This window comes from Triticum aestivum, chromosome 5A (assembly GCF_018294505.1).
Source record: "Triticum aestivum cultivar Chinese Spring chromosome 5A, IWGSC CS RefSeq v2.1, whole genome shotgun sequence".
NCBI lineage: Eukaryota > Viridiplantae > Streptophyta > Magnoliopsida > Poales > Poaceae > Triticum > Triticum aestivum.
This window is the reverse complement of record NC_057806.1, coordinates 274,648,289-274,675,412: the sequence shown is the minus strand read 5'-3', so window position 1 is coordinate 274,675,412 and position 27,124 is coordinate 274,648,289.

The following is a 27,124-nucleotide window of genomic DNA, read 5'->3' as shown; positions in this document are numbered from 1 at the left end:
TAGAGGAAACACCAATCATTTTAAGATCTTCATCACTTTTATGAAAGCAATCACTAGAAAACGCTTTTTCTAAAAATTCTATTCTAGCTCTAAGAGTAGCGGTTCTATTTTTTACTTCCATCCATAGAAACATAAAGATCCTTAATTGATTCCTCAACCATAGGCACAAAAAAATTCATCCTGAGATTTTCTAAATCATGAATAATTCTATCAATACTTCTAGACATATTATCAATCTTATTCAACTTTTCTTCTATTGTAGCATTGAAAACTTTTTGCGTATTGATAAGTTATTTAATATTATTCTCAAGATCAGAGGTGTTCCTATTATTATTATTATAAGAAGGATTACCATAGGAATTACAATAATTATTAGAAGAATTACTAGGAAAAGGCCTAGGATTAAAATTACCTCTATAAGCATTGTTATTGAAATTATTTCGAGAGATAAAATTCATGTCTATGGCATCAGTATTTTTCTCAATCAAAGTAGACAAAGGCAAATCATTAAAATCAATATGAGCACTTTTATTAACAACCAATTTCATAAGAGCATCAACTTTTTCACTCAAAGAAGAAATTTCTTCAACCGAATTAACTTTTTTACTAGTAGGAGCTCTTTTGGTATGCCATTGTGAATAATTTGCCATAATATTATCAAGAAATTTGATGGCTTCACCCAAAGTAATTTCCCTAAAAGTACCACCCGCGGCGGAGTCCAAAAGATTACGAGAAACAAAATTCAACCTCGCATACTATTTTTATATGATCATCCAAAGATTTAACCTATGAGTTGGGCAATTCCTTAGCATTAATTCGTCCTTTCCAAAGATTGTGCAACATGCTTGCTACCTCTTGAGCTTGCATTGGTTTTTTCCTCGAAGAGGAAAGGGTGATGCAGCAAAGTAGAGTAAGTATTTCCCTCAATTTTGAGAACCAAGGTATCAATCCAGCAGGAGACAACGCGAGAAGCCACCGAATACCTGCACATACAAACACCAACTTGCACCCAACACGATAAAGGGGTTGGCAATCCCTTCATGGTTATTTGCAAAGTGAGATCTGATATAGATGGATAAACGGTAAAGTAATATTTTTGGTATTTTTGGTTTATGGAAGGGAAAGTAAAAGATTGCAAAGAAAGTAAATTGGAAACTAAAATTGTAGATCGGAAACTTATATGATGGAAAATAGACCCGGGGGCCATAGGTTTCACTAGAGGCTTCTCTCAAAGATAGAAATTATTACTGTGGGTGAACAAATTACTGCCGAGCAATTGGTAGAAAAGCGCAAAGTTATGACGATATCTAAGGCAATGATCATGAATATAGACATCACGTCTGTGTCAAGTAGATAGAAACGATTCTGCATCTACTACTATTACTCCACACATCGGCCGACTCCTGCCTACATCTAGAGTATTAAGTTCATAAGAACATAGTAACACATTAAGTAAGATGACACGATGTAGCAGAATTAACTCAAGAAATATGATGAAAACCCTGTCTTGTTATCCATGATGGCAACAATACAATACATGTTGGTTCCCCTTCTGTCACTAGGATCGAGTAGCGCAAGATTCTACCCAAAGCTAAGCACTTCTCCCATTGCAAGAAAAACCAATCTAGTTGGCCAAACCAAATCGATAGTTTGAAGAGACTTGCAAAGATATCAAATCATGCATATAAGAATTCAGAGGAGATTCAAATAATGTTCATAGATAAGCTGATCATAAATCCACAATTCATGGGATCTCGGCAAACACACCGCAAAAGAGTATTACATCGAATAGATCTCCAAGAACATCGAGGAGAACATGGTATTGAGAATCAAAGAGAGAGAAGAAGCCATCTAGCTACTAGATATGGACTCGTAGGTCTGTAGTAAACTACTCACGCTTCATCGGAGAGGCAATGGTGTTGATGTAGAAGCCCTCCGTGATCGAATCCCCCTCCTGCAGGATGCCGGAAAAGGTCCCTAGATGGGATCTCATGGGTACAGAAGGTTGCGGTGGTGGAAAAGTGGTTTCATGGTTCCCCTGGAAGTTTTCAGGGTATATGAGAATATATATAGGAGGAAGATCTAGGTCAGGGGGTCACTGAGGGGTCCACAAGGTCAGGGGGTGCGCCCTACCCCCTAGGCGCGCCCTCCACCTGAGTGGACGCCTCGTGGCTCTTCTGACTTGCACTCCAAGTCTCCTGGGTGTCTTCTGGTCCAAGAAAAATCATCGCGAAAGTTTTATTCCATTTGGTATTCCTTTTCTGTGAAACTCTAAAACAAGGGAAAAACAGAAACTGGCACTGGGCTCTAGGTTATTAGGTTAGTCCCCAAAATCATATAAAATAGCATATTAATGCATATAAAACATCCAAAATAGATAATATAATAGCATGGAACAATAAAAAAATTATAGATACGTTGGAGACGTATCAAGCATCCCCAAGCTTAATTCCTGCCCGTCCTCGAGTAGGTAAATGAAAAAAATGGATTTTTTATGTGGAATGCTACCTAACATATTTATCCATGTAATTCTCCTTATTGTGACATGAATGTTCAGATCTGTATGATTCAAAACAAAAGTTTAATATTGACACAAAAACAATAATACTTCAAGCATACTAACAAATAATTATGTCCTCTCAAAATAACATGGCCAAAGAAAGCTTATCCCTACAAAATCATGTAGTCTAGCTATGATCTATCTTCGTCACACAAAATAATCAAATGATGCAAAACCCCGATGACAAGACAAGCAATTGTTTCATACTATTGATGTTCTGAAACCTTTTCAACTTTCACGCAATATATGAGCGTGAGACATGGACATAGCACTATAGGTGGAATAGACAGTGGTTGTGGATAAGACAAAAAGAAGGAGGTAGTCTCACATCAACTAGGTGTATCAACGGGCTATGGAGATGCCCATTAATAGATATCAATATGAGTGAGTAGGGATTGCCATGCAACGGATGCACTAGAGCTACAACTTTATGAAAGCTCAAAAATAAACTAAGTGGGTGTGCATCCAACTTGCTTGCTCATGAAGACCTAGGGCGTTATGAGGAAGCCCATCGTTGGAATATACAAGCCAAGTTCTATAATGAAAAATTCCCACTAGTATATGAAAGTGATATCATAGGAGACTCTCTATCATGAAGATCATGGTGCTACTTTGAAGCACAAGTGTGGCAAAAAGGATAGTAACATTGTCCCTTCTCTCTTTTTCTCTCATTTTTTGGGCCTTCTCTTTTTTTGGCCATTCTCTTTTTTCCTCACATGGGACAATGCTCTAATAATGAAGATCATCACACTTCTACTTACTTACAACTCAAAGGTTACAACTCGATACTAGAACAAAAAATATAATTATATGTGAATGCCTCCAGCGGTGTACCGGGATGTGCAATGAATCAAGAGCGACATGTATAAAAAATGATGAACGGTGGCTTTGCCACAAATACGATGTCAACTACATGATCATGCAAAGCAATATGACAATTATGGAACGTGTCATAATAAATGGAACGGTGGAAAGTTGCATGGAAATATATCTCGGAATGGCTATGGAAATGCCATAATAGGTAGGTATGGTGGCTGTTTTGAGGAAGGATATGTGGTGTGTTTATGGTAACGGCGAAAGTTGCATGGTACTAGAGAGGCTAGCAATGGCGGAAAGGTGAGAGTGCGTATAATCCATGGACTCAACCTTAGTCATAAAGAACTCACATACTTACTACAAAAATCTATTAGTCATCAAAACAAAGTACTACGCGCATGCTCCTAGGGGGATAGATTGATAGGAAAAGAACATCACTCCTCCCCAATTGCCACTCATAAGGAAGACAATCAAAAAACATCTCATGCTCCAACTTCGTTACATAACGGTTCACCATACGTGCATGCTACGGGACTCACAAACCTTAACACAAGTATTTCTCAAATTCAAAACTACTCACTAGATGACTCTAATATCACCATCTTCATATCTCAAAACAATCATAAGGAATCAAACTTCTCATAGTATTCAATGCACTCTACATGAAAGTTTTTATTATATCCCTGTTGGATGCCTATCATATTAGGACTAATTTTATAAACAAAGAAAATTACCATGCCATTCTAAGGACTCTCACAATAATATAAGTGAAGTACCAGAGTTCATCAATTTATATAAAATAAAACCACCACCGTGCTCTAAAAAGATATAAGTGAAGCACTAGAGCAAAATTGCCTAGCTCAAAAGATATAAGTGAAGCACATAGAGTATTCTAATAAATCACGATTCATGCGTGTCTCTCCCAAAAGGTGTGTACAGCAAGGATGATTGTGGCAAACTAAAAAGAAAATACTCAAATCATACAAGACGCTCGAAGCAAAACACATATCATGCGGTGAATAAAAATATAGCCTCAAGTAAAGTTACCGATAGACAAAAAGACGAAAGAGAGGATGCCTTCCCGGGGCATCCCCAAGCTTAGGCCCTTTGGTCTCCTTGAATATTACCTTGGGGGCCTTGGGCATCCCCAAGATTAGGCTCTTGCCACTCCTTATACCATAGTCCATCAAATCCTTACCCAAAACTTGAAAACTCCACAACACAAAACTTCAACAGAAAATCTCGTAAGCTCCGTTAGTATAAGAAAATAAATCACCACTTTTGGTACTTTTGTGAACTCATTATTTATTTAAATTGGTGTATTATCTACTGTATTCCAACTTTTCCATGGTTCATACCCCACGATACTAGCCATAGATTCATCAAAATAAGCAAACAACACACGGAAAACAGAATCTGCCAAAAACAGAACGGTATGTAGCAATCTAGATATTTTGAATACTTCTGTAACTATAAAAATCCTAAGAAATTAGGAAGTCCTAGGTAATTTGTTTATTAATCCTCTGCAAAAATAATAAGTTTTTATCGCACTTCTGTCAAAAGTGAAAACTAATATCCTGGGTGCAAAAGTTTTTGTTTTTCAGCAGGATCAAATCAACTATCACTGTAAACTATCCCAAAGGTCTTACTTGGCACAAACACTAATTAAAACATAAAACCACATCTAAACAGAGGCTATATCAATTATTTTTTGCAACAACAAGGAAAAATATTGGGTTGTCTCCCAACAAGCGCTTTTCTTTAAAGCCTTTTTAGCTAGGCATTGAGATTTCAATGATGCTCGCATGAAAGACAAGAATTGAAGCACAAAGAGAGCATCATAAAACATGTGACAAACACACTTAAGTCTAACATACTTCCTATGCATATGTATTTTATAAGCAAACAAATTATCAAGGCAAGCAAAAACTAGCATATGCAAGGAAGAAGATAGAGACGATATCAATCTCAATATGAAGAGAGGTAATTTAGTAACATGAAAATTTCTACAACCATATTTTCCTCACTCATAATAATTACATGTACGATGATAAGCAAATTCAACAAAATAGCTATCACATAACATATTCTCAACACGATCCACATGCATGCAAAGTTGACATTCTTCCAAAATAATGGGATTAACATTAACTAAAGTCATGACCTCTCCAAACCCACTTTTAATATTATTGTAAGCATTATTATCAATCTTATATTCATCATGGGGCTTAAATAAATTTTCAAGATCATAAGAAGAATCACCCCAATCATGATCATTGCAACAAGTAGTGGACATCGCAAAACTAGCATCCCCAAGCTTAGGGTTTTGCATATTATTAGCACAATTGACATTAATAGAATTTATAATAACGTCATTGCAATCATGCTTTTTATTCAAAGATCTATCTTGAATCACTTCATAAAGTACTTCATCACAATTTTCAGATTCACGAATTTCAAGCAAAACTTCATAAAGATAATCTAGTGCACAAAATTCACTAGCAATTGGTTCATCATAATTGGATCTCTTAAAAAGATTGGCAAGCGGATGAGGATCCATAGATCTTAGGTTCTTTGATTTGCAATAAATACACAATTACTCCGACCAAATGAGCAAACAAGCCAAATAAGACATCAAGGCAAACAAAAAGATGAATGGAAGAGGGGTGAAGAAAAGTTGAATCTTTTCAAAAATTGTTTTAGAAGTGGGGGACAGGAAAACGAGAGGCTGATGGCAAATAATGTAGTGCAAGGAATGAGAGTTTATGATGGGTACTTGGTATGTCTTAGCTTGGCGTAGATCTCCCCGACAACAGCGCTAGAAATTCTTCCGGCTACCTCTTGAGCTTGCGTTGGTTTTTCCTTGAAGAGGAACCGGTGATGCAGAAAAGTAGAGTAAGTATTTCCCTCAGTTTTGAGAACCAAGGTATCAATCCAGTGGGAGACAACACGACAAGCCATCGAATACCTGCATAAACAAACACCAACTTGCACCCAACGCGATAAAGGGGTTGTCAATCCCTTCACGGTTATTTGCACAGTGAGATCTGATATAGATGGATAAACGGTAAAGTAATATTTTTGGTATTTTTGGTTTATGGAACGGAAAGTAAAATATTGCAAAGAAAGTAAATTGGAAACTAAAATTGTAGATCGGAAACTTATATGATGGAAAATAGACCCGGGGGCCATAGGTTTCACTAGAGGCTTCTCTCAAAGATAGAAATTATTATGATGGGTGAACAAATTACTGCTGAGCAATTGATAGAAAAGCACAAAGTTATGACGATATTTAAGGCAATGATCATGAATATAGGCATCACGTCCGTGTTAGGTAGACCGAAACGATTCTGCATCTACTACTATTACTCCACACATCGACCAACTCCTGCCTGCATCTAGAGTATTAAGTTCATAAGAACAAAGTAATGCATTAAGTAATATGACATGATGTGGCGGAATTAACTCAAGAAATATGATGGAAACCCCATCTTGTTATCCTTGATGGCAATAATATAATACGTGTCAGTTCCCCTTCTGTCACTAAGATCAAGCACCACAAGATTGAACCCAAAGCTAAGCACTTCTCCCATTGCAAGAAAAACCAATCTAGTTGGCCAAACCAAATCGATAGTCCGAAGAGAGTTGCAAAGATATCAAATCATGCATATAAGAATTCAGAGGAGATTCAAATAATATTCATAGATAAGCTGATCATATTCATCGGATCTCGGCAAACACACGCAAAAGAGTATTACATCGAATAGATCTCCAACAACATTGAGGAGAACATGGTATTGAGAATAAAAGAGAGAGAGAAGAAGCCATCTATCTACTAGCTATGAACCCATAGGTTTGTGGTAAACTAGTCACGCTTCATCGGGGAGGCAATGGTGTTGATGTAGAAGACCTCCGTGATTGAATCCCCCTTCGGCATGATGTCGGAAAAGGTCCCTAGATGGAATCTCACTGGTACAGAAGGTTGCAGCGGTGGAAAAGTGGTTTCATGGCTCCCCTGGAAGTTTTTGGGGTATATGAGAATATATAGGAGGAAGATCTAGGTCAGGGGGTCACCGAGGGGCCCACAAGGTCGGGGGGCGTGCCCTCCACCCTTGTGGCCACCTCGTGGCTCTTCTGACTTGCACTCCAAGTCTCGTAGGTGTCTTCTGGTCTGAGAAGAATCATCGCGATAGTTTTATTCTGTTTGGACTCCGTTTGGTATTCCTTTTCTGCGAAACTCTTAAACAAGGTTAAAACAGAAACTGGCACTGGGCTCTAGGTTAATAGGTTAGTCCCAAAAATCATATAAAATAGCATATGAATGCATATAAAGCATCCAAAACATGGAACAATAAAAAATTATAGATACGTTGGAGACGTATCAATGCTCATATTCAAGTTGCTTGAAATTCATGATCTGGGTTCTAAGGGAAATAATTTTTGCGGGCGGAAAATATTTAGTAATAAAAGCATTTTGTACTTATCCCAAGAATCAATACTATTGCGAGGCAAAGAAGAAAAAAAAATTTGAACGATCTCGCAAAGAAAACGGGCATAATTTCAACTTCACAACATCATTGTCCACATCTTTTTTCTTTTGCATATCACATATTTCCACGAATGTGTTAAGATGGGACGCGGCATCCTCATTAGGAGTACTTGAAAATTGATCTTTCACAACAAGATTCAGCAAAGCGGTATTAATATCACAAGACTCTGCACTAGTGGCGGGAGGAGCAACCGGAGTGCTAATGAAATCATTTTTGTTGGTATTGGAAAAATCACACAAATTGGTGCTCTCTTGAGTCATTGTGACTATGCAACAAGATTGCACTCAAAAACAGATCTGACGAGAAAACGGCGAACTAAAAAGAGGGCGAATAAAACAGCAAAATTTTGTGAAGTGGGGGAGAGGAAAACGAGAGGCAAATGGCAAATAATGTAAATTGCAAGGAGATGAGATTTGTGATTAGGAACCACATAGATGTTGATGATGTCTCCCGGCAACGGCGCCAGAAATTCCTTTTGACGCGGCTTGAACTACGTAGGTATTTCCCCAAAGAGGAAGGGATGATGCAGCATAGCTACGGTAGGTATTTCCCTCAATGATGACACCAAGGTTATCGAACCAGTAGGAGAATAACGCAACACCACGTAAACAGCTCCTGCACACAAAGAACAAATACAACCCGACGTAAGAGAGGGGTTGTCAATCCCTCACGGGTAAAAAGATAGGTAAAATTGTAGTAGATTGGATAAATAGATCTCGCGGGAATGCAAGAAAAATAAATATAAAAAAATTGCTGCAAGGTATTTTTGGGTTTTTGGATTAATAGATCTGAAAATAAAAGCAAATAAAAAAAGATCGCGAAGGAATATATAAGAAAGAAGAGACCCGGGGGCCGTAGGATTCACTAGTGGCTTCTCTCGAGAAAAAATAGCAATGGTGGGTGAACAAATTACTGTTGGGCAATTGATAGAACTTCAAATAATCATGATGATATCCAGGAAATGATCATTATATAGGCATCACAACCAAGATTAGTATACCGACTCCTGCCTGCATCCACTACTATTACTCCACACATCGACCGCTATCCAGGATGCATCTAGTGTATTAAGTTCACAGACAAACGGAATAATGCAATAAGAACGATGACATGATGTAGACAAGATCTATTTATGTTGAAACAGACCCCATCTTGTTATCCTTAATAGCAACAATACATACGTGTCATTTCCCCTTCTGTCACTGGGATCAAGCACCGTAAGATCGAACCCATCACAAAGCACCTCTTCCCATGGCAAGAAAAATCGATCTAGTTGGCCTAACTAAACCAAAGATTCGAAGAAGAAATACGAGGCTATAAGTAATTATGCACATAAGGGATCAAAACACTCAAATAACTTTCATGGATAAAACATAGATCTGATCATAAACTCAAAGTTCATCGCATCCCAACACACACACCACAAAAAGAGTTACATCAAATAGATCTCCAAGAGACCATTGTATTGAGAATCAAGAGAGAGGGAGAGAGAGAGAGGAAGCGATCTAGCTACTAACTACGGACCAAAGGTATACAAAAGACTACTCATGCATCATTGGAGAGGCACCAATGAGGATGATGAGCCCCTTCGTGATGGTGTCTAGATTGCATCTGTGGTCTCTGGAACTTGCAGCTGCTGGAATTGATTTTTGTCGACCCCCCTAGGGTTTCTGGAATATTGGGGTATTTATAGGGCAAAGAGGCGGTGCAGGAGGCCACGGAGGTGGGCACAACCCACCTGGGCGTGCCTGGGGGCCCAGGCCTGGTGGGTTGTTCCCCCCCTCGGGGAATCCTCCAGGTGCTTCTCCGGCCCATTGGGTGTCTTCTGGTCCACAAAAATCTCACAAAAACTTTCGCTGCGTTTGGACTCCGTTTGATATTGATTTGCTGCGATGTAAAAGCAGCAACTGGCACTGGGCACTATATCAATAGGTTAGTCCAAGAAAATGATATAAAATGATTGTAAAACATCCAAGAATGATAATATAACATCATGGAACAATCAAAAATTATAGATACACTGGAGACGTATCAGCGTGCTAAGCCATGCGTGCTTATGCATTGAATTCCGATGACCGTGGCATTTCCGCGACACGCTTGTTCACCTACCTTCCGCCTATAATTACTAGTTCCCGGTGTTCTCTAGTGGCACCATCACCCAACTCACCCTATCCTCATAAGGCCCCACCGGCCGACGTCGCTCGCCACTTGCCCTCGCTCTTGCCACATCCGTCATGCCCCCGCTCGTCCGCAATAGGCAACGCCGGAGGCGGTTACTGCTGGAACTAGTGTTCGGTTTTTCACCGGAAGGTAGATGGAGGGAGGAGGCATTCTATCGGTTTTTAGATGGCAATGCAGAGTATGACGACTTGTTGGAGCGAGACCGCCTGGTGGAGGAGCAGCATATTGCGGATTTGCACCACCAGCCGGGCATGGAGCAGTAGCGCACCGACACTATGAGTCGCGAGTAGAGAGCCCGCAACTGGGCCAACTACGTGAAGGCCGATGCCCGACAAATAGCCCTGGAGGCTATCGGGCATGCACGTGTTCGCGACGCTGAATTTTACTACCAGCTCGTCAAGTGGGTTTCCTGCTTAGAAGTCGAAGCTTCGGTGGAACACGCAAGCATGGAAAGGGCCAACGCGCGCGAGCAACGTGCCCTATCACACCTCTGGCAAGTCCAATGCGAGGAGGAGGACATCAGTGCCGGCATTTAGCGTGTACCGCAGATGGCGGTCGGCATTGTCTAGTTAGCTAGGAGTAAGTTAGTTCTTGTACACTACTACAGTATTAGTGGGAGTAGATAGTTAACTTGTCTATGATGGTTGTCAACATGGAAGTTCAGTACTCTATATCTGGATCAGACCTGTTACTTTGCTCTGAATGTTGAACTTTCCGTTTGAATGTATGAAATGGGTTTTTATTTTTTAAATGAATTGTATTTGTCCGCCACGGGTTTAGAGGCTGACTTGTGGGCCTACTTGGTTGACGCGTACACAATCAGGAGATGATTGTATGTAACACCCTGGTTTTTGGCCCTTTTCTTTTTTCCTTTTGATTTATTGAATTTTGCTCTGTTTTTCTTTTTGGAGTGGTTATGTAGCCTTGAAACCTGGGAGATCATCATTTCTTCTTCTCCCAAGTGGTTGATCCTCCTCCAACTCATCCCAAGATTATGCCATTTCCATTCTAGCCCAACTCCATAATTCTTTTTCTTGGGGAAAATTTCTTTTCTATTAAAGGAATAACCTCAAGTGCCCTAGGTTGTGAAGCAACGTATATTTATGTCCATCCAAAAATTCCCAAATAATTCTCATAATTCCTTTGGTTCATATATTTCTCAAATATGCCCAAACATTCCTTGACCAGTTCAAAAATAATTCCCCAGTATTCCTTCTTCTATTCTGTCCTGAATGGCATTTTGTGAAGGAAGTGTCATTTGTATTTTCCTAGTTGCTCCCAAACTTTTTGGGCCTTCTTTTATGTCCAAATCATGGACTCATGCCAAAATTGAACTCCATTATCCTAGCCAACTTCCCTCAGTGATTTTTCAAAGTTTCTGTCAGACAGAAGGCTTGAAGGAAGTACTAGTTGGGGTTATCCAAATGAGTTCTAATTTTGCACACTCCTTCATGTGCTCATATCATCACACTCCTCCAATTTACAACCCTACCCAATCATCTATGTGAGCACAGGAACAAATCTTTGCTTCTGTCAATATTTTCAGGTTGTGAAGCAAGTATATTTTATATTGCTTCATTTTGGCTGAAAATTTTACCAGAGCATTCTCATGTCCATAACACCTCTCTCCACCAAATTTGGGATCAATTCACCAAGCCAATATTTATCTAGGATTATTCCAAGTTCCTGGACAAAGGGGATGCTTGTGAAGCAAGTACCATTTTGGTGAATCCAATTGGTATGAAATTTTTACAGCATCTCTATATGTCCAAATCATCATGCATTGCCAAATTTCAGATCAAGTTGGTACTCCATGTGAGTTAACCGTCATGATCTTGATTCTGGACCAATTTTGAAGTTACAAAGCAACTATGTTGTTTTGCGGCCCATTTCTTCTCTAAAATACCTAGGATTGTAGTCCTTCCTTAGTTAATCACCCCAGACAACAATTTTGACCCCAATCAATTATCTGTTGATCACCAGTACTCAGCCAAGTTTGCCACAACAAACTTTACTCGAAGCCTCACATCTCTCCTTGTCTCTTTCTCTTGATCCATCATCTCCCTCAGGCTCAGTGATGTAGGGACTCATCACAAGACATCTCATTGCAACCTCTCTTGTCCTCTCCTTGGCAGTGCCCGTGGTGACTGCTGCCCTGGCATGGCGTTTCTCACACTCTGGTGGCATCCAGCGCGTTTTGAGCAGCGGGCAGCTTGACATCGACGGTTTTTGCGCGTTTGGGCTTGCCTACCTGACTCCCCGTGCCTCTCTCATCGCCCTCAACCCTCTGCCCCCTCTCGAAGCGTCCTCACTGGAGCTAGCCGATGAGCGGCCACGGGAGCATAATACCCCAACATGGCTTTAATGGCGCCTCGACCGTTTCCTTCTGGTCCCTTGGCTCCATATTCTCCCTGTGAGCCTCCTCTGCCTCCTCGCTAGGTCGACAGCGTCGCAGACTCGAGCTAGCTGCCACCGACCGGAGTTTGAGCACTAGAACTATGGCTGGATTCCCATGGCAGCACTCGGTCACTGTCGATGTCAAAACCGGCAGATCTAGGGTAGGGGGTCCCGGACTGTGCGTCAAAGGATCAAAGGTAACAAGAGACAGGGACACATTGTTTACCCAGGTTCGGGCCCTCTTGATGGAGGTAATACCCTACGTCCTGGTTGATTGACTTTGATGTGTATAGCGGTTACAAGAGTTGATCTACCACGAGATTGTAATGGCTAAACCCTAGATGTCTAGCCTGTATGATTATGATTGCCTCTACGAACTAAACCCTCTGGTTTATATAGACATCGGAGGGGGCTAGGGTTGTACAAAGTCGGTTTACAGAGAAAGGAATCTTCATATTCGCACGCTAAGCTTGCCATCCACTCAAAGGAGAGACCCATCCGGACACAGGAGGAAGTCTTCTATCTTGTATCTTCGCAGCCCATTAGTCCGGCCCATGTTACATAGCCCAGACGCCCGAGGACCCCCTAATCCAAGACTCCCTCAGTAGCCCCTGAACCAGGCTTCAATGACGATGTATCCGGCACGCAGATTGTCTTCGGCATTGCAAGGTGGGTTCCTTCTCCGAATACTCTAAAGTAGTTGACCGTCAAGAACTATGTCCGGATCTATTTTAACAGTCACAATATCGCGACCGCAAGGGCATAATACTTAATCCAAAAAACACAGTATGTCTTTATTGACAGCTTTCGCTGGCGAGACGTTACATCTGGCCTCTTTATTATTTTGAGTCACTTATCAATTTCCTGTTTCGCGTTTCGAGATGCAGTCTCCAGTGACATGTCTTGTCAAAATAGAGATCGTGCCCCCTTATCACGGGATCTCCATCAATACGGGCTTGGGTAATCCAACCGTGCCATCCACATGACCCCTTGGGAATAGGTGAGTTTTAAGGCTAGGGGGGCGCTTTGCATTCACCGCCCTTATAAGGAGATAAGAATCCACGTTTCCACCCCAGGCCTTCTTCCTCCTCAGCCCATCCATCCTTGAGTTCCAGCGCCCAAGCTTTGATCCCTTCCATTACCAACAAACACTCTAGCCATTTTAGGATCTGGGGTGCAGGGCAAGTGGATGGCCTCCTCCGTCACGGAGGAGAACATCAAGGAACTTTGGGAAGCATGGTATTTAGCCAAGGAAATCGCCCATCAGCTTCCGGCCAAGAAATAGATCATCCCTACCCCGAAGCCCTCTGAGAGGGTAGTATTCATTCTTCATTTTCTTTGTGTACTAGGGTTTCCCCTCCATCCTTTCATCTGCGGCCTTATGTTCTACTACGGGCTAGATTTCCATGATCTAGCCCCGAATTCCTTTCTCAACATTTCAGCGTTCATCGTCGTATGTGAGGCATTCCTCCGCATCCCTCCCCACTTCGGCCTATGGCTCAAGGTCTTCAACGTGAAGCCAAAAGTGGTGGATGGAAAACACGCGGAGTGCGGCGGCGCTATGGTGAGCAAGCTCCCCAACGTCACTTGGCCGAAAGGCACCTTCGTGGAGACCGTGAAGGGGTGGCAGCAGGGATGGTTTTATGTCACGGAACCCCATGATTCCACATGGGCCGCTCCTCCGAGTTCAAGTCCGGGCCTCCACTGCGGCTGACATCCTGGCTCAAGAAGGGCCTGGACTAGGCTTGATCCGATGAGGTGACAACGCTGTAGACGCGCATCAAGAGTATGGTAGACAAGAATACCAGCCTTGCTAGCGTGATCCAGGTAATGCTCTTTCGCCGGATTTTGCCCTGCCAAAGCCAGACTCAGCGCATGTGGGAGTTCGACCCGGCCAGCCCCGGGCCCTGCAGCGCTTCTTCGGCACGGAGCATGAAGACATGTGAAAGTTGCTATTCAAGAACCAAAAAACATGGCCGAAAACGAGCGAAGACCTAGGCCTTGACCGTACTCATGCGGCGTCCCCTGTAAGTTTAAACGATAACTTTACCATTCATAAATCCAAAGGGCATACTAAGCTTTCCATCCTTCTCACGGGGCTAGACGAAGAAGGCGGAGCGGATTCACTGTCCGACTCTACTACCTGAAGACCCAACCATCCCTCTGCTAACGAGGATGCTGGTTCCGGCACCCTATCAGGCGTCGGAAAAGAAGTCCAAGAAGAAGGGCAAGGAGGCCAAAAGTGGCCTCTGTTGTAAAGGCGCTTCAGACGTAGTGTCCAAAGACACTGAGATGCACTCCTCCCTTGACAAAGATGAGGGGGAGGAGGAATAGAGTAATTCTCCCCTTAAGGGGTGAAAGAAGAAAAGGGGAGCTTCCACAGATCTGGAGGCAGAGCCATCCAAGAAAGGGAGAATCTCCCTCACGGATGACTCCAAATTGGACGCCGATGACTGGCGCCCTAGGCCAAAGCCCCTGGCCGAATCGTAAGTACCCCGAAGGTATTTGTACTTATATACTCTTCTGCCTTGTGATAGTAATATACTGAATTACATCCTGCAGTCTGGCTCGCGTCCACCCTCAGCAGTCCATCTTCGGGAATTCGCTGGATCCAAAAGTGATGGATAGCGGGTTGCCTCCGCCGGCCTCCTCCCCCAAAGCTACGGGAAATGCCGAAGTGTTGTCTCGAAGGACCCTTCCGGGTTAGGGAGAGGTGCGGGATGAAGGAAATATGCCCTAGAGGCAATAATAAAGTTGTTATTTACATTTCCTTACATCATGATAAATGTTTATTATTCATGCTAGAAATGTATTCATCGAAAACTTAGTACATGTGTGAATACATAGACAAACAGAGTGTCCCTAGTATGCCTCTACTATACTAGCTCGTTAATCAAAGATGGTTAAGTTTCCTAGCCATAGACATGTGTTGTCATTTGATGAACGAGATCACATCATTAGAGAATAATGTGATGGACAAGACCCATCCGTTAGCTTAGCACTATGATCGTTTAGTTTATTGCTATTGCTTTCTTCATGACTTATACATGTTCCTATGGCTATGAGATTATGCAACTCCCGAATACCGGAGGAACACTTAGTGTGCTATCAAACGTCACAATGTAACTGGGTGATTATAAATATGCTCTATAGGTGTCTCCGATGGTGTTTGTTGAGTTGGCATAGATTGAGATTAGGATTTCTCAATTCGATTGTCGGAGAGGCATCTCTGGGCCCTCTCGGTAATGCACATCACTATAAACCTTGCAAGAAGTGTGACTAATGAGTTAGTTGCGGGATGATGCATTACGGAATGCGTAAAGAGACTTTCCGGTAACGGGATTGAACTAGGTATGATGATACCAACGATCAGATCTCGGGCAAGTAACATACCGATGACAAAGGGAACAACGTATGTTGTTATGAGGTTTGACCGACAAAGATCTTCGTAGAATATGTGGGATCCAATATGAACATCCAGGTTCCGCTATTGGTTATTGACCGGAGATGAGTCTCGGTCATGTCTACATAGTTCTCGAACCCATAGGGTCCACACGCTTAACATTCGATGACGATTGGTATTATGAGTTTATGTGATTTGATGTACTGAAGGTTGTTCGGAGTCCCTGATGAGATCACGGACATGACGAGGAGTCTTGAAATGGTTCAGACATAAAGATCGATATATTGGAAGCCTATATTTGGACATCGGAAAGGTTCTGAGTGGTTCGAGTATTTTTCGGAGTACCGGAGAGTTACGGGAATTCGCCGGGGGAGGTTATTGGGCCTTCATGGGCCTAGTAGTGGAAGAGAGGAGGCAGGCCAAGGTGGGGCACGCGCCCCCCTAGCCCAAACTGAATTGGACTAGGGGGCCGGCCCCCTTTCCTTTTATTCTTCCTCTCCTTCCTTTCTCTCCTACTTGGACTAGGAAAGGAGGAAACCTACTCCTACTAGGAGTAGGAATCCCCCCTTAGGGTGCGCCCCTTGTGGCCAATCCTCCTCCTCCTCCCCTCCTTTATATACGGGGGAGGGGGGCACCCCATAGACACACAAGTTGATCTTTAGCCGTGTGCGGTGCCCCCCTTCACAGTTTTCAACCTCGGTCATATTGTCATAGTGCTTAGGCGAAGCCCTGCGTCGATAACTTCATCATCACCGTCACCACGTCGTCGTGCTGATGAAACTCTCCCTTGGCCTCAACTAGATCAAGAGTTCGAGGGACGTCACCAAGCTGAACGTGTGCATATCACGGAGGTGCCGTGTGTTCGGTACTTGATCGGTTGGATCGCGAAGACGTTCGACTACATCAACCGCGTTACTAAACGCTTCCACTTTCGGTCTACGAGGGTACGTGGACACACTCTCCCTGCTTGTTGCTATGCTTCTCCTAGATATATCTTGTGTGATCGTAGGTAATTTTTTTGAAATACTACATTCCCCAACGGTGGCATCTGAGCCAGGTCTATGCGTAGATGTTATATGCACGAGTAGAACACAAAGAGTTGTGGGCAATAATAGTCATACTGCTTACCACCATGTCATACTTTGATTCAGCGGTATTGTTGGATGAAGCGGCCCAGACCGACATTACATGACCGCTTTCATGGGGCTGATTCTATCGCTGTGCTTCGCACACAGGTGGCTAGTGGGTGTCTATTTCTCCAACTTTAGTTGAATCTAGTGTGACTATGCCCGGTCCTTGTTGAAGGTTAAAACAACAAACTTGACAAAAAATCGTTGTGGTTTTGATGCGTAGGTAAGAACGGTTATTGCTAGAAGCCCGTAGCAGCCATGTAAAACTTGCAACTACAAAGTAGACGACGTCTAACTTGTTTTTGCAGGGCTTTCTGTGATGTGATATGGTCAAGACGTGATGATATATAAATTGTTGTATGAGATGATCATGTTTTGTAATAGTTATCGGCAACTGGCAGGAGCCATATGGTTGCCGCTTTATTGTATGAAATGCAATCGCCATGTAATTGCTTTACTTTATCACTAAGCGGTAGCGATAGTCATAGAAGCAATAGTTGGCGAAACGACAACAATGCTTCTATGGAGATCAAGGTGTCAAGCCGGTGACGATGGTGATCATGATGGTGCTTTGGAGATGGAGATCCAAGGCACAAGATGATGATGGCCATATCATATCACTTATTTGATTGCATGTGATGTTTATCTTTTTATGCATCTTATCTTGCTTAGTACGGAGGTAGCATTATAAGATGATCTCTCACTAAATTTCAAGGTACAAGTGTTCTCCCTGAGTATGCACCGTTGCGGTAGTTCATCGTACCGAGACACCATGTGATGATCGGTGTGATAAGCTCTACGTTCACATACAACGGGTGCAAGCAGTTTTGCACACGCAGAATACTTGGGTTAAACTTGTCGAGCCTAGCATATGCAGATATGGACTTGGAACACTAAGACCGAAAGGTCGAGCATCAATCATATAGTAGATATGATCAACATAGTGATGTTCACCATTGAAAACTACTCCATCTCACGTGATGATCGGACATGGTTTAGTTGATATGGATCACGTGATCACTTAGATGATTAGAGGGATGTCTAGCTAAGTGGGAGTTCTTAAGTAATATGATTAATTGAACTTTAATTTATCATGAACTTAGTCCTGATAGTATTTGCATATCTATGTTATAGATAATAGCTCGCGTTTAGCTTCCCCATTTTATTTTTGATATGTTCGTAGAGAAAACTATGTTGAAAGATCATAGTAGCAATGATGCATACTAGGTCCGTGATCTGAGGATTATCCTCATTGCTGCACATAAGTATTATGTCCTTGATGCACCGCTAGGTGACAGACCTATTGCAGGAGTAGGTGCAGACGTTATGAACATTTGGCAAGCTCGGTATGATGACTACTTGATAGTTTAGTGCGCCATGCTTTACGGCTTAGAACCAGGACTTCAAAAACGTTTTGAACGCCACGGAGCATATAAGATATTCCAAGAGCTGAAATTGGTATTTCAGACTCATGCCCAAGTCGAGAGGTATGAGACCTCTGACAAGTACTTTGCCTACAAGATGGAGAAGAATGGCTCAACTAGTGAGCATGTACTCAGAATGTCTGGGTAGTACAATCACTTGAATCAAGTGGGAGTTAATCTTCTTGATACGATAGTGATTGACAAAGTTCTCTAGTCACTATCACCAAGCTACTAGAACTTCATGATGAACTATAATATGCAAAGGGATGACGTAAACAATTCCCGAACTCTTCGCGATACTGAAATTGGCGAAGGTAGAAATCAAGAAAGAGCATCAAAGTGTTGATGGTTGACAAGACCACTAGTTTCAAGTAAAAGGGCAAGGGAAAGAAAAGGGAACTTCAAGAAGAATGGAAAGCAAGTTGCCACTCCCATAAAGAAGCCCAAAGATAGACCCAAGCCTGAAACTGAGTGCTTCTACTACAAAGGAAATAGTCACTTGAAGTGGAACTGCCCTAGATACTTGGAGGATAAGAAGGATGGCAAAGTGAACAAAAGTATATATGATATACATGTTATTGATGTGTACTTTACTAGTGTTTATAGCAACCCCTCAGTATTTGATACCGGTTCAGTTGCTAAGAGTAGTAACTCGAAATGGGAGTTGCAAAATAAACAGAGACTAGTTAAGGGCGAGGTGATGATGTGAGTTGGAAGTGATTCCAAGGTTGACAAGATCACCATCGCACACTCCATTTACCTTCGGGATTATTGTTGAACCTAAAATAATGTTATTTGGTGTTTTCGTTGAGCATGAATATGATTAGATCATGTTTATTGCAATATAGTTATTCATTTAAGTCAAAGAATAATTGTTGTTCTATTTACATGAATAAAACCTTCTATGGTCATACACTCAATATAAATGGTTTATTGAATCTCGATCGTAGTGATACACATATTCATAATATTGAAGCCAAAAGATGCAAAGTTAATAATTATAGTGCAACTTATATGTGGCACAATCGTTTATGTCATATTGGTGTAAAGCGCATGAAGAAAATCCATGTTGATGGACTTTTGGAATCACTTGATTATGAATCACTTGATGCTTGTGACCCATGCCTCATGGGGAAGATGACTAAGACTCCATTCTCTGGAATAATGGAGCGAGCAACTGACTTATTGGAAATGATACACACTGATGTATGCGGTCCGATGAGTGTTGATGCTCGCAGCGAGTATCGTTATTTTCTAACCTTCACAGATGATTTGAGCAGATATGGGTATATCCACTTAATGAAACATAAGTCTGAAACATTTGAAAAGTTCAAAGAATTTCAGAGTGAAGTGGAAAATCATCATAACAAGAAAATAAAGTTCCTACGATCTGATCGCGGAGATGAATATTTGAGTTACGAGTTTTATCTTCATTTGAAACAATGTGGAATAGTTTTCGCAAATAACGCCTCCTGGAACACCACAGGTTATGGTGTGTCCTAACATCATAACCGTAATTTATTAGATATGGTGCGATCTATGATGTCTCTTACCAATTTACCACTATCGTTTTGGGGTTATGCATTAGAGATAGCTGCATTCACATTAAATAGGGCACCATCTAAATCTGTTGAGACAACACCATATGGACTATGGTTTAGCAAGAAACCTAAGCTGTCGTTTCTTAAAGTTTTGGGGTTGTGATGCTTATGTGAAAAAGTTTCAGCCTAATAAGCTCAAACCCAAATCGGAGAAGTGCGTCTTCATAGGATACCCAAAAGAAACTGTTGGGTACACCTTCTATCACAGATCCGAAGGCAAGATTTTCGTTGCTAAGAATGGATCCTTTCTAGAGAACGAGTTTCCCCTGAAAGAAGTGAGTGGGAGGAAAGTAGAAATTGATGAGCTAATTGTACCTTCTCCTGAATTAGAAAGTAGTTCATCACAGAAATCAGTTCTAGTGATGCCTAAGCCAATTAGTGAGGAAGTTAATGATGATCATGAAACTTCGAATCAAGTTACTACCGAACCTCGTAGGTCAACCAGAGTATGTTCCGCACCAAGTGGTACAGTAATCCTGTTCTGGAAGTCATGCTACTAGACCATGACGAACCTATGAACTATGAGGAAGCGATGATGAGCCCAGATTCCACAAAATGGCTTGAGGCCATGAAATCTGAGATGGGATCCATGTATAAGAACAAAGTATGGACTTTGGTTGACTTGCCCGATGATCGGCAAGCCATTGAGAATAAATGGATCTTCAAGAGGAAGATAGACGCTGATAGTAGTGTTACTATCTACAAAGCTTGAATTGTTGCAAAAAAGTTTTCGACAAGTTCAAGGTGTTGACTACGATGAGATTTTCTCACTCGTAGCATTGCTTAAGTTTGTCTGAATCATGTTAGTAGTTCCCACATTTTATGAAATCTGGCAAATGGATGTCAAAACTGCATTCCTTAATGGATTTCTTAAAGAAGAGTTGTATATGATACAACAAGAAGGTTTTGTCAATCCTAAAGGTGCTAAGAAAGTGTGCAGGCTCCAGCGATCCATCTATGGACTGGTGCAAGCATCTCGGAGTTGGAATATACGCTTTGATGAGTTCATCAAAGTATATAGTTCTTTACAGACTTGAAGTGAAGCCTGTATTTACAAGAAAGCGAGTGGGAGAACTACAACATTTCTGATAAGTATATGTGAATGACATATTGTTGATTGGAAATAATGTAGAATTTTCTAGAAAGCATAAAGGAGTTTTTCAAAGGAAGCCCTCGGTGAAGCTGCTTACATATTTAGAATCAAGATCTATAGAGATAGATCAAGACGCTTGATAAGTTTTTTCAATGATTACATACCTTGACAAGATTTTGAAGTAGTTCAAAATGGAAGAGTCAAAGAAGGAGTTCTTGCCTGTGTTGCAAGGAGTGAAGTTGAGTAAAGACTCAAAACCCGACCACGGCAGAAAATAGAAAGAGAATGAAATGTCATTCCCTATGACTCAGTCATAGGTTGTATAAAGTATGTTATGTTGTGTACCAGACCTATTGTGTACCTCACCATGAGTTTGGCAGGAGGGTACAATTGTGATCTAGGAGTGGATCATTGGACAACGGTCAAAATTATCCTTAGTGGAATAAGGACATGTTTCTCAGTTATGGAGGTGACAAAAAGTTTGTCGTAAAGGTTTACATCGATCCAAGCTTTGACACTAATCTGGATGACTCTAAGTCTCAATATGGATACATGTTGAAAGTGGGAGCGATTAGCTAGAGTAGCACCGTGCAGAGCATTGTAGAGATAGAAAATTTACAAAATACATATGGATCTGAATGTGGTAGATCCGTTGACTAAACTTCTCTCACAAGCAAAACATGACCACTCTTTGGGTGTTAATCACATAGCGATGTGAACTAGATTATTGACTCTGGTAAACCTTTTGGGTATTAGTCACATGGAGATGTGAACTAATCACATTAAGATCTGAACTATTGGTGTTAAATCACATGAAGATGTGAACTAGATTATTGACTCTAGTGCAAGTGGGAGACTGAAGGAAATATGCCCTAGAGGCAATAATAAAGTTGTTATTTATATTTCCTTACATCATGATAAATTTTTATTATTCATGCTAGAATTGTATTAACCGGAAACTTAGTACATGTGTGAATACATAGACAAACAGAGTGTCCCTGGTATGCCTCTACTAGACTAGCTCGTTAATCAAAGATGGTTAAGTTTCCTAGTCATAGACATGTGTTGTCATTTGATGAACGGGATCACATCATTAGAGAATGATGTGATGGACAAGACCCATCTATTAGCTTAGCACTATGATCGTTTAGTTTATTGCTATTGCTTTCTTCATGACTTATACATGTTCCTATGACTGAGATTATACGGGAGGAACACTTAGTGTGCTATCAAACGTCACAACGTAACTGGGTGATTATAAAGATGCTCTACAGGTGTCTTCGATGGTGTTTGATGAGTTGGCATAGATAGAGATTAGGATTTGTCACTCCATGTATTGAAGAGGTATCTCTGGGCCCTCTCGGTAATACACATCACAATGAGCCTTGCAAGCAATGTGGCTAATGAGTTAGTTATAGGATGATGTATTATAGAACGAGTAAAGAGACTTGCCGGTAATGAGATTGAACTAGGAGGCGACGGATACTCTGATGGGAGCACTTCGGAGTGCCGTCATTTTAGAAGAACACCATACCCTTATGAGCATGGTGGTTGAAAGAGTTCGGTCCACTAAAAGCGGATTGAACGAGGCCTACACTAGCCTTCTGAGAGGCTTTGAGGTATGTAGTATATCGCTTTTTAGCTATTGAATAAAAATATCTGTGTATAGATAGTAGCCCCTGAGACTCTGTTCGGTGTTCACAAAGGAAGGCCGAGCAGAGGATCTAAGTACTCGTATAGGAGATTAACTTACATATCTGTTTGAATCAAACAAGCTATGACGCAAGTGTCAGCTTCCCATGCCGCCGAAGCATCTGAGCTGAGGCAGAAGTTAGTGGAAAAGCAAGGTATGTGAAAAATTCGTCTGAAATAATACCAGCGATAATTTTTCATCCGAAATGAGTGTTAAAACTTTGCTCACAGCTGATGCGTCTGCGGTCGAGATCCTCAAGAGCGCACTGACCAAGGCCAAGAAAGAGGCAGAGGAGGAACGAGCCTCCCGACTGAAGCATGAGTCAAGGGGAGAGGAAGTCCAGCAAAGTTCCGGATCAAAAATCCGAACTTGCCAAGTCTCTCCAAAGTGCTCAAGAGGCCCGGACTGAAGCCCAAAACGCCTGCTAAGAGATCCAGGAGGTGAAGCAAATTGCAGCTGGTAAGGCCTTTAACATGCAGAGCAAATTTGTGAGGAAGATATACATCTTATTGACCCGGATTTGGAGTTCTCCAGGAGCATTTGCGGACCTGCCCCAGAGTGTTGCTGGCGCTGCAGAGTTCTTTTGAGCCGAAGAGGGGAGCTCAACGGAGAAGCTATTCTGGTCGCAGTATCTTGCGCCCGAGCATCCCGTGCCCCTCAGCGATCAGCTGAAGCAGTTGGCCGAACTGCATAGGGTGGCCGGATTGGCCATGAGGGACTTTATAATCCGCCTGTGGCCTGCCGAACCCATGCCCAATAGCTACTTAGGGCTCGTGAAGCGGCTGGTCAGTGCCTGCCCCCGGCTTGATGCCGTGAAGCGGTCGGTCTGCATTGAAGGTGCACGAATGGCCTTCGCCCGTGTCAAGGTGCAGTGGGCGAAGATGGATGCCGTCAAGCTTGCAACCGAGGGACCGCCCGTAGGCAAGGAGCACCACATGCCGGAGCGGTATTTCAATGATGTCCTGGAAGGACCCCGCATTGTAGAGGGCCTGTGTTCAAAGGACATCATTTTTGAATGAATGTATCTATGTTTGTCCGATCATGTATTATGAAACAAGGCTTATGTATGATATATTGCTTGCTTTATTTTGAAATATTTCCTCCTGTGTGGCCGTCTACGAAATCTGAGAGTTGGCCAGTCGTCGGCTTCAGCCCCCATGTAGATAATACAGGGGTGTTCGGAATAGCACTAGAACACACTTGACCCAGCGATTTGGTCCGAGAAGGAGGTGTTAGTGCGGCGAACCAGGCAATCGGACTATGTGGCTTTATCGCTCTCACTTAGCCATAGGATTTTTGTAATGGGAGTATGGGCGCAACCCCTAGTCTTGTTCGATTATCCGAACTTGGGTGCTCAAGTTGCATGGTCGGGTGAAGGCCGGCCTATCGCGTAATGCGGAAAAAATCGCAAGAGATTTATACTTAGTCGCCGAATAGCTGATCAGCTCTCGCCGCATCATGACAGTCATTTTTTGGATTTCTCTACTGAGGTGTTTGTCCGGATGAAACAGAAACACAATCGCAATAGTTCTCCCTTTACTACCTTAGCCGAACAAACGGAACTTAAGGTAGCAACCACATGAGCCGGGCAACCCAACTATTGACCAAAGACATGATTCAGAGCCAATGCATATAATGCTATATTCGGGACACCGAATTGCACTGTGAAAGTGTTCGGACTTTGTTTAGTATTGAAAAATGTACGTGGCTCAATAGAGCCCCTGGCGATTTAAGTCGTCCGAGGTGTACTTGATAATCGGGAAAAACAGGAAAAACAGATTTAAGAGGTAGGCCAATGCCATATAGGTTGGGCTAGGAACTGTTTCCATTGTAGTCTGATTGATACGTCAAAACATATTGGTACAAAAAGTGCAGTAAGCAACCATGCTATTTTACATGCCGAGCACAAGGGAAATCTGCGTGGGGTCTTAGAAACAGACAAGGTGGTCTTTAAAGACCCTTTTAGATACTCTGTCATGCCTCTACGCTGCTTCTCTCCTTGGTGTATTGTCCTTTGAGAGGATCATCACTCGGTGTTGTCATGATAGGCCTCAAATAGAGGCCTAGGCACCGTTGAAAAGGTGACGAGGGTTGTGAGGAACCTGCAAAATATAGAAGGAAGAAAAAGGGTAAACTATGGGTGTCCAGATGTGGTCTAGCCATATTGTGGACTTTATCATTGTTGTGCCTCCGTCTTTGCCCATGGTATCTTTTGTGCATACTTGTGTAAGTGTGGCATGTGGACCGTAATACGGTTGGGGCTGAGACGGAGGCCGAATTGCTAATCGAGCTCCTGACAAGTTGGACTGTCGTACTGTGGGGTAGTCCGGACTCGTTTGACAGTGTCCGGGGACTTAACCTCCGATGTATTAGTCGGCTTGATAAGGCCGCCCTGTACTTCCGCTCCCAGGGCCGCGGTGTGCTCCTCAGTATGGAGGGAGCATCCATGTTTCCATTGACCGTTATAACACCGTGTGGTCCGGGCATCTTGAGCTTGAGATAAGCATAGTGCTGGACTGCGTTGAACCAAGCGAACGCGGTTCATCCGAGCAGTGCATGATAGCCACTGCGGAAGGGGACGATCTTGAAGATCAAGTCTTCGCTTCGGAAGTTGTCCGGCGAACTGAAGATGACCTCCAATGTGATTGAGCCCGTGCAGCGGGCCTCTACACCAGGTATTACTCCTTTAAAGTTAGTTTTGGTGGGCTTTATCCTTGATGGATCGATGCCCATCTTGCGGACTGTGTCCTGATAAAGCAAGTTAAGGCCGATGCCGCCGTCCATGAGGACTCATGTGAGGTGGAATCCATCGATGATTGGGTTGAGTACTAGTGCGGCCGAACCTCCATGATGGAAACTAGTCAGATGGTCTCTACGATCAAAGGTGAACGGACAGGCTGACCATGGGTTGAATTTAGGGGCGACTGGCTCTATCGCGTAGACGTCCCTTAGCGCATGCTTGCGCTCCGTCTTGGGGATATGAGTGACGTATATCATATTAACCATTTTGACTTTAGGGGGAAATTTCTTCTGTCCCGTTGACGAGGCTCCTCGTCGTCGTCCTCACTTGGCAATCCTTTCTCCTTGTGTTCGGTATATAATTTACCGGCCTGTTTAAAGACCCAACAACTTCGGTTGGTGTGATTCGCAGGCTTATCAGAGGTGCCGTGAATCTGGCGGGGTCGATCGAGTATCCGGTCCAACACTACTAGGGAAAAGCTTATAGGCAGACGCTTACTAGTAGCGAGGGTTTATACCCCTTGCTACTGCTACTTACTAGTAGCGCGGGTTTTTACCCCTCGCTACTACTAAGTTGATAGTAGTAGCGTGGGTTTTTAACCCTCGCTAGTACTAAGCGGTCTCTACCGTGCCCCCCGAGACATGCCCCTCGCTACTACTAAGTTGATAGTAGTAGCACGGTTTTATACCCCTCTGTCGGTGTCAAAACCGGCGGATCTCGGGTAGGGGGTCCCGAACTGTGCGTCTAGGCCGGATGGTAACAGGAAGCAGGGAACACGATGTTTTAGCCAGGTTCGGGCCCTCTTGATGGAGGTAAAACCCTACGTCCTGCTTGATTAATATTGATGATATGGGTAGTACAAGAGTAGATCTACCACGAGATCAAGGAGGCTAAACCCTAGAAGCTAGCCTATGGTATGATTGTTGTGTATGGAGTTGATTGCCTATGGACTACAACCCTCCGGTTTATATAGACACCGGATAGGGTTAGGGTTACATAGAGTCGGTTACAATGGTAAGAGATCTTGAATATCCGCATCGCCAAGCTTGCCTTCCACGCCAAGGAAAGTCCCATCCGGACACGGGAAGAAGTCTTCAATCTTGTATCTTCATAGTCCAGGAGTCCGGCTGAAGGTATCGTCCGGCTACCCGAACACCCCCTATTCCAGGACTCCCTCACCCTCGCTACTACTAAGTACGAGGTATGTGAAGTCGCCATATCCTCGGCCGAATCCCCATCTCCTTCCCCAAATCCCTCCTCTCTTCCGCCACACTCTCCTCTCACTTTCCATACGCTCTCACATGGACCTCTTGCCCATGCACCCATCCTCCTTCGTGGCGTCGAAAGAGGCCACCGCCTCGCGCCACCGGCGTCTAGGAGCTCGCCGGTCTTCCACTGGTGTCTAGGAGGCCGCTGCCCCACGCCACCGCACCGGAGCACCTCACCACTAGTGACTAGCTCTGCTGCTCCCTCCATCACCTTCCTCTCTCCCTCGGTTTTACTTTTCTCTCTCTCCCTCTAGTTTGACACACCCTT